The sequence below is a fragment of the Euprymna scolopes genome, chromosome 34 (genome assembly GCF_053919585.1).
Source record: "Euprymna scolopes isolate OS-2025 chromosome 34, ASM5391958v1, whole genome shotgun sequence".
Taxonomy (NCBI): domain Eukaryota; kingdom Metazoa; phylum Mollusca; class Cephalopoda; order Sepiida; family Sepiolidae; genus Euprymna; species Euprymna scolopes.
In genome coordinates, this window is record NC_136515.1 from 36127535 (window position 1) to 36136187 (window position 8653).

Here is an 8653-nt window from a genome sequence, read left to right on the forward strand (position 1 = left end):
ACCTAATTGACCTTTATATAGTACTAGCGGGGGTATCCGGCGTTGCCCAGGTGTTTGGAAGTGTGTGTGCCGTTAAATAAAAAGAAACTGGTGGGCGGGGGTAAAAGTTGGTAGGATCGAACCCGAAGCCCTGAACCGAAGTTTGAAAATAAAATCGGCCAGCCAGAATGAGTTACTGAAAGATGTTTGAATTTATTTAAGGACCAAATTGACAGGTGCGCGCACGGAAGTCGTCAAGCGTTACGATGACGACGGCGTAAGCAATAGCTATTCAGCAAATGAGGTCAATGATCAGGTTTGTTTGTTATAAGCGAAGTAAAAAAAGAAAACATAAAAACGAACGTTAAAACTTACGCGGTGGGGGGGTAATCAAAACATTGAAAAAAAAACAAACAAAAAACTAACGTAAGGCAAACGAACGATATTAAATGTAAACATCGAAAAAAACAAAAAAGAAAACAGAAAAACGAACACATGAAAAATGGCTTAAATAAGCCTGTTTCGATATTAAAATTTAAAAAATCGGTGGGTACCCGTGTGTTTGTGGGTGTGTGGTCGGAGGTGGATAAATGAAGTAAAAAAAAAAAACCCAGAAAAACGAACGTTACGTGAAAAAAGGCTTAAATAACACTGGTTCAATATTTAAATTTAAAAAATCGAAAAAAAGACATCTCACACCACGATTCGAACCCACAACGTTTAGATAACGAACCAACGCGCTAACCAACTAAGCTAACGCGACGTACATGAAATTTAGTCAGTTTTTCAACTATTTAAAGTAAATCAGGTCATGACGTCATCTGAGGCATGCGTAGAACCGGTCGTCGTCACGAGAGGACCGTTTTTGTTGACCCCCTCCTGTCGAAAATTGTCGATTTCGGGGTGAAAAAATGAACGTTTTTGGCCAATTTTTCGATATTTTTCGAGCGAAGGATGGAGCTTCAATATGATAGCGAGTTTGTGAATTTTCGTCGTGTCTGTTGAAAGTTTTTAGCAGATACACAAACACACATAGAAACTTACAAACATACATACACACATTTTCGCTTTTACATTGATAGATATCTTCCTTTGGCTCTTTTGCTCTTACGGAATTTCAGGACGAGAATTAATCTAGTTTAATGGAGTATCAAGCTTAGTGTTGTTACAATATCAATTGAAAAAGGTTGTTAAAATATCAATTGAAAAAAGGTTGTTACAATATTAATTAGAAAAGTATTGTTACAATATAAATTAAAATAGATTTGTTACAATATCAATTAGAAAAGTATTGTTACAATATTTATAATAAAAGTGCAGTTACACTATCAATTAGAAAAGAGAAGTTACAATATCAATTAGAAAAGTGTTGTTACAATCTAAATAAAAAACTATTGTTACAATGTAAATTGAAAAAGTGTTGTAACAATGTAAATTGTTACAATATCAATTGGAAAAATGTTGTTAAAATATAAAATTGAAAAATGTTGTTACAATATCAATTAGAAAAGTAGTATTACAATATAAATTAGAAAAGTGTTGTTACAATATCAATTAGAAAAATGTTACAATGCCAATTAGAAAAGTGTTGGAAAAGTATTGTTAAAATATTAATAGAAAAGTGTTGTTACAATATCAATTGAAAAGTGTTGTTACAATATAAACTGAAAAGTGTTGTCACAATATAAACTGAAAAGTTTTGTCACAATATAAATTGAAAAGTGTTGTCACAATATAAATTGAAAAGTGTTGTTACAATATCAGAAAAATGCTACAATATCAGTTGGAAAGTGTCGTTAAAATATCAATTGAAAAGTGTTGTTACAATATCAATTGAAAAGTGTTGTTAAAATATCGATTGAAAAGTGTTGTTACACTATCAATTGAAAAGTGTTGTCACAATATAAACTGAAAAGTGTTGTCACAATATAAACTGAAAAGTGAAGTTACAATATACATTAGAAAAGTGCTGTTACAATATAAGTTGGCAAAGTATTGTTAAAATATTTATAAGAAAAGTGCTATTACAAAATCAATTGAAAAGTGCTGGGTCAATATCAATTTAAAACTGCTGTTACAATATATATTGAAAAGTGTTGTTACAATATCAATTGAAAAAGCTCGTTTCAGTATCAATTGAAAAGTGCTGTAACAATATAAATTGAAAAGTGTTGTTACAATATCAGTTGAAAGCGTTGTTACAATATAAATTGACAAATGTTGTTACAATATCGATTGAAAAGTGTTGTTACAATATCAATAAAAAAGTGTTGTTACAATATCAATAAAAAAGTGTTGTTACAATCTCAATTGAAAATTGTTGAAGAAATTATAATTTATGCACATTATAATATATTAAATATTTACTTAAAAATTAAATAACATTATAATTTATTATATGATATTTACTTAATTATTGAATGACATTATAGTTTAGTATATTATATTTACTTAATAAGTGAATAACATTATAATTTATTAAATATTTACTTAATAAGTGAATAACATTATAATTTATTCTATGATATTTACTTTATTATTGAATAACATTATAATTTATTATATAATATTTTCTTAATAATTGAATAACATAATAATTTATTAAAATATATTCAATTAGTAATTGAATAACATTATAATTTATTATATGATATTTATTAATAATTGAATAACGGGCGATTTTTTTTTACAAATAAACCCTGACCAAATATTAGAAAAATAAAATAGTATTTACAGCCTAAGTAACATCTGCCAGTATGGCTAAATCACACTTGCTTGTATAAGGATTGATATAACTTCCCCAAGTAATGTTTATTATAGTAACGATACCCAATTGAATACTCAACCAGACTAAAGGAATTCTTGTCCTTATGATTAAAATAGCATTTCTGTTGATCTCTCATTCTTAGGTTTGAAAAAGACTAATTTTCACTGGTCTGCGTTTTTCAGAAAATAAATAGAAAAAAACCAAACAGACATTAATGTGTACATATACAGAGAGATGAGCGAAAATGATTCTTTTACACATTACAGAAGAAAATTAAAAGTTATGTCCTTAAAATAATTCGAGCTATTTTTAGGAAAAATCAGGACGCACTACAAAATCATAATGTATTAAAAGTTTATCATTTCAATTTTTCTCCACTGTATCAATCTTTCTAGCTGGAATACCTATTTTTCAAAGAGAAACATTATAGAAGAAAAATGAAGACTGATATGTGGCAATATAACGTAGTCGAAACCTTCGGCATTATATCCTTATTTCTTGTATATAAAAAACATTTTATGAGCATGTATGAAAACAACGCTAGCAAATAAATACTGGGAACTCAAGGAAAGTGGACGTTCGCCGGTAGTCGAATGGAAAATAATAAGACAAGCAAACACATGTAGAGACCAAGACGATCCATGTAGATTATGCCTTCATGAAAAATTTGCTATCCTGTACTTTAAGGAACCACAACATCTATTAAACTGTAGGAAAGAAATAGCGAACAACCGTGTTCACATGATAAAACTTACTCTAGGATAAAGATACAAATTAATTTTAAAACTAGCAAAAACAATAGAAAATAAACAAATAAATAAATAAATAAACATGCATATACATACACTATCACACATATATATTTATGTATATATATATATATATATATATATATATAAATTAACATATAAAAAAAGTTACCTAAATTTAAAACGGGTCAAGACACTAGATAATCTAGGCTAAATATCACACACAAAGGAACAGGTCAACTGGAGGTCAAATGGGCCTTTGTTCTGTAAGTGCCTGCTCATTGGCTGATTAGGAAGGTCACGGTGGATACTAGCTTACAAAAAACTCAATAGTAGGTGCGTATATAAAAACACGAGATCTCGCATAAGCCTGAAGAATCCTAGAGTGGATGAAACGCGGAGTATTGAGTGTAGTTTGAACGTCATATATATTTATAACTTACTAACTAGCTCTACCTACGTATTGAGCACTGTTAAAGTAAATACTTAAAGTTTATGCATAAATTTATACTTTCGTATATTAATTTTATGTGAGTAAATGAAGTAGTTATATATATATATATATATATATATATATATATATATATATATATATCTGTGTGTGTGTACCAGAATGTGAGAAATTATATAATTATTGTTACAAGAATGGTTCCCCTTTTCTTGTAATGAGATTAGGATAGACCAAGATTTTACTTTGTAATCAAAGTTCAGAAATGGAATTTAGCATTGTTCAGTTTCACATAAAATAGTTTAGAGATGTTGTTGAAAAAGGAATTTTAATTGCTCGATCCTTTTTATGAAAACTGAATTAAAATAAGGTTAGAGAAAATAAAGAACAATGCAATTTAAATATGTTGAAAAATAGGTTAGGAAAAAAAATATGAGTGAGAATTCTTTGTCTGCGGAAATAGTTTGGAAACGTGCCGAACCACGCATGTTTAAGCCATATGGGTCGACCACGTTGACAGACATACGTATATTGTCATGGCTGAAATGAATTCTCAATATAGGAGCTAGCTCAGTCGAAGAGGAAGGCAGAGAGTCGAGTCGGACGGATACAGAGCTGACATGAGAAGGGTCTCCCTTTAGAAGCGAAGGGTTAGAACATTAAACACGTAGAAACAACTTTGAATTCGTGGATGTCATCACCATTTCGACCGATCAAATGGAATAAAAGAACATTTCATATTTTTGTAACTGCCATCTTCCTGCCATCATTCTACCAAATTGAAGGTAATGTGAAATCATCTTTATTAATGAACTTTGTATAACCCATCTTAAGTAATGACTGCCCCTTCTGTGTTATAAGAACTGATCACCCCCTCTCAGTCGCTAATCTATGTTATAATGTCCACAGAACTGTATAAATGTCTCTCCTCTCTCTTCTCTCTCCCTCTCATCATTGTATATCTTGTATTATATGTACCTGTTACATGTCCCCGTATCTTCTTAATATGATCCCCAATATGAACGACCCCGACTATAGAAGCTTTTCATCGTTTTGGTTACCGTGACCACTTTTATTCAACAAGAATAAATTGAAAAAAAAGAACTTCGCGTTACCATGAAACACAACCTAAGGATCCAATTAAAAAGAGAAGAAAACAGAAAAAAATGCTAAACGAAATAAAAAAATAATTAAGAAGAAAACAGAAGAGATGCACACACGCACACATACGCACAGCGCCAAAAAAAGAAAACAAAGAAAGAAATACACGCATACACACATTAAAAAAAAGTATATATTCTCACAAAAGAAAAAAATTCCGATATGCCACAAAGAAAAAAATAACAGAATATAAGTCCAAATGGAAAATGAAATGATAAAAATACTATGACATTTTGTGAAAATACTACGAAATTCGGTTAATAATGTTTATAAAATTTAAGTCAATATGTCAAGTTGCAGAGCTGAATTGTTGAATTTAAACTGTCAATAAAATAGGAATTTTTCACAACTTCTGCGCTTTAAACAGCGTACAAATGCACTTTTGTGAAACACGCATTTTTGTGTTCATAGTTGAACTTTTCAGCTTTTCGTGTGTTTTATTTGTTTTGTTTTTGAAAAAAAGAGACAATTTTTTGCTGACAGACTTTGTTGAATTGTTGTTTTTCTAACAGAAAAAAAATTTTCTTGAAAAATGTTATAATTGTAAGTTAAATGGAAATCAGATTTAAATGAATTAATGTATTTTTTGAAAATGCTTTTATGATGTTGAACAAATATTGGTAGATACATTAAAATGGAAAGGAGCAAGTAATAGGTAAATAAAATGAAACGTTATTTGAGACAGATGGTTGGCCTAGAAATAAGTTAGAATTTTAGAGAGGGTCAAAATAGGAACTTACGTAAACGGGTATTTCGAGATTTTTTCAGATGTGATAAGCAAAAAGAAATAAATTTTCTTTTTGATAATTGCTTTTTGTTATTTTTTTAATGTCCATAAACATTTGTCGCAAGATGTGTAGCTTGCCAGGTAAGCATTAGAAATACGCTGTTAGAAAAATAATGGATCCTGCGGAATTGAGTGCTTATAAAGCAAGCCGCAAGTGATGGCACCAAGCAGAGGATAAGTCTTGGCTCAATAAGTTAAAAAGGCAGGCGGTGGAGAATAGGAGAATTCCTTAGGGTACCAAAAGGACTATAAGAGTCAGTACCACAGGCAAATAACATATAGCATTATGAAGTAAGAGAAAAGTAAAATATACCATAAGTACGTAGGAAGATATTGTTTATTTTTTTAGAGATGCATGAATGCGGGATATCTCTGCTGGATCTTGGACCCTCTGATAAAAAAGAATTAGATTACATTAGAGTTCATCAAAGTTAGCTGGATGACTACACCCATTTTTCGATACGAAGCAGGTTCATTCCATAGTCGAATTTCGCCGCGGTTTGCTTGATCTGTGTTAGTTGAAAAACTCTTGTGTATGGCGCGGTTGCTCATGTGAGAGAGTACTTGTCTCGTGTGCAAGAAGCTCGGGTTTCGAATCCCGAGTCATACTGATGAACTCAAAGGAGGAAAAAACTCGAGTCTTGGACTTTCGGTGTGTATGGCTTTTTTAAGCTGCGAACGTTGTTTGGCTGTGGGAATATATATATATATATATATATATATATATATATATATATATATATATATGCGTTTTATTTTTTATTACCGTATCTTTCTGTTAAGTTACATTATTGTTTCAGCTACCCGGCCGTTTTATTTTGGCCGTCCGTAGCTTCCTCAGACTTTTACAGAAATGTTCGCTATTATGGGATGAAAGAGTGAAAGAGTGAATGAGGTCGGGGGGTGCCAGAAGAGTGGATAAAAGAGGAAGGAACAAGGGGGAAAAGGTGGGAGGGGTGCTTGGTATATCGGTAATGTTTTAGTTTTGGAGTTTAAGGAACTTGTGGGGGAGGGACTGGGAAGTTCATTTCTGGTGTGGCTGAGGGAATAGGGATACATGGAGGGGAAAGGAGAATATGTGAGGGTAGGAGGAGGAGGAGGATTACTTTAAAATTCGAGTCTTAATGTTAAAGTTTTTGGCGTCTCGTTGGTGAGATGATTTCTTGATAAGTATGTCTTGATCTGTTGGGTGTTCGTTTAGGTTTGGAGGCGGGGGGGGGCTATGATTCGGTTTATTTATTTAGTTTTTATTTGTTGTTAATTGTTTGGGGAGGGTTAGCTAGCGTATATTTATATGCGCATACATGAGCATGCATGCATAGACATCCGTATCGCTCCCGCTTATGTCAAATTTTCCTTAAGGTGCTAAGATTCGGTACGTGTGCGCAAGCATGGATGCGCTCATACACAGATACATACACACATCGACGCCCCTACCCACAAGGAGGCGTATACACGGGCCTATATGCGCATATTGATTCAGGCTTACTTTCACCCCTACGCATAAATGCAAGCGCATGTGCATATACAGATACCAATCCTCGTGAACACATACATCGACATATATGCACGACTGCACGCTCTCACACACGTATGTGGACAGCAGGCAGCGGGCACATATACTCTCACATGCACACACGCATACATAGGTACGTGCACATATACATCGGTACCCCATGTACACACGGACGCACACGTGGATGTACGCGTTCTTGTATATACACACATACACACCCAGTTATACAGACAGTTATTGGTATGGACATATTCGTCTGCATAGATTTAAATCTAAGTTCATTTGTGGGTATCTAGGCGCAATACTTTCATTCAATGTAGACATGATTATACATAGATATGAGCATAAACTCATTCCCAGGGTCATATACATAATATTTTTATTTTCATGAGTGTTTTTTATTTTGTTTTATTTTTTTGTGGAAGCGCACGGGAGCGTCGGCGTACTCCTCCGCATACATATACATACCCACAGATGCACGTCCCCACACACATGCATGTACACAGATATACATGCATACACATATGCACACACACATGCTCTCGTTATATACATCTGCAAAGATACATACCCACACTCCCTCAAGCACCGATATGTGCGCACGCATATACATACGGGTATATAGCGTGACATGCCGTAAATATGGGCACATGTTTCATCCACATATACTTACATACGCATTAATAAGCGCCCACGTACCCGGGATAGTGGTCCTAGGTAGCCATATTTATAGATTTTGGGGAGGAGTTTGAGGTGGTTTATATGGGGATTGAGTGCTGTAGTTAGTATTCTAAGTTGGGGAATTTGTTTTTTTAGGGTATTATCGATCAGTTTAGGCGGAAGGTTATATTGGGGTATCATACTTTAAGGTATGCGTCTATGCACATGGGGCATCGGTCAGTTGTACATTTCCATGCATCCTTACCTGTGCGCTAGAATTATCGTCACAAGATCACATTGTATAAAGTTAAGCATTTACAAATATTGTTACTGATTTCGTACGTAATGTTATTAACTGTAGGTTATTACGTTTTGGCGAAGAGCGTTTTTAATATGAAACAATAAAAACGCATATTTGCTCTACAACAGTACTGAGCACTTTCTTCAGTTTTTATTAATTACCATTTCTACTATATATATATATATATATATATATATATATATATATATATATATATATATATATATATATATATGCGAACTTTGTTTAAAATGAAAGACTGTATAATAGAATATATGGTCCATA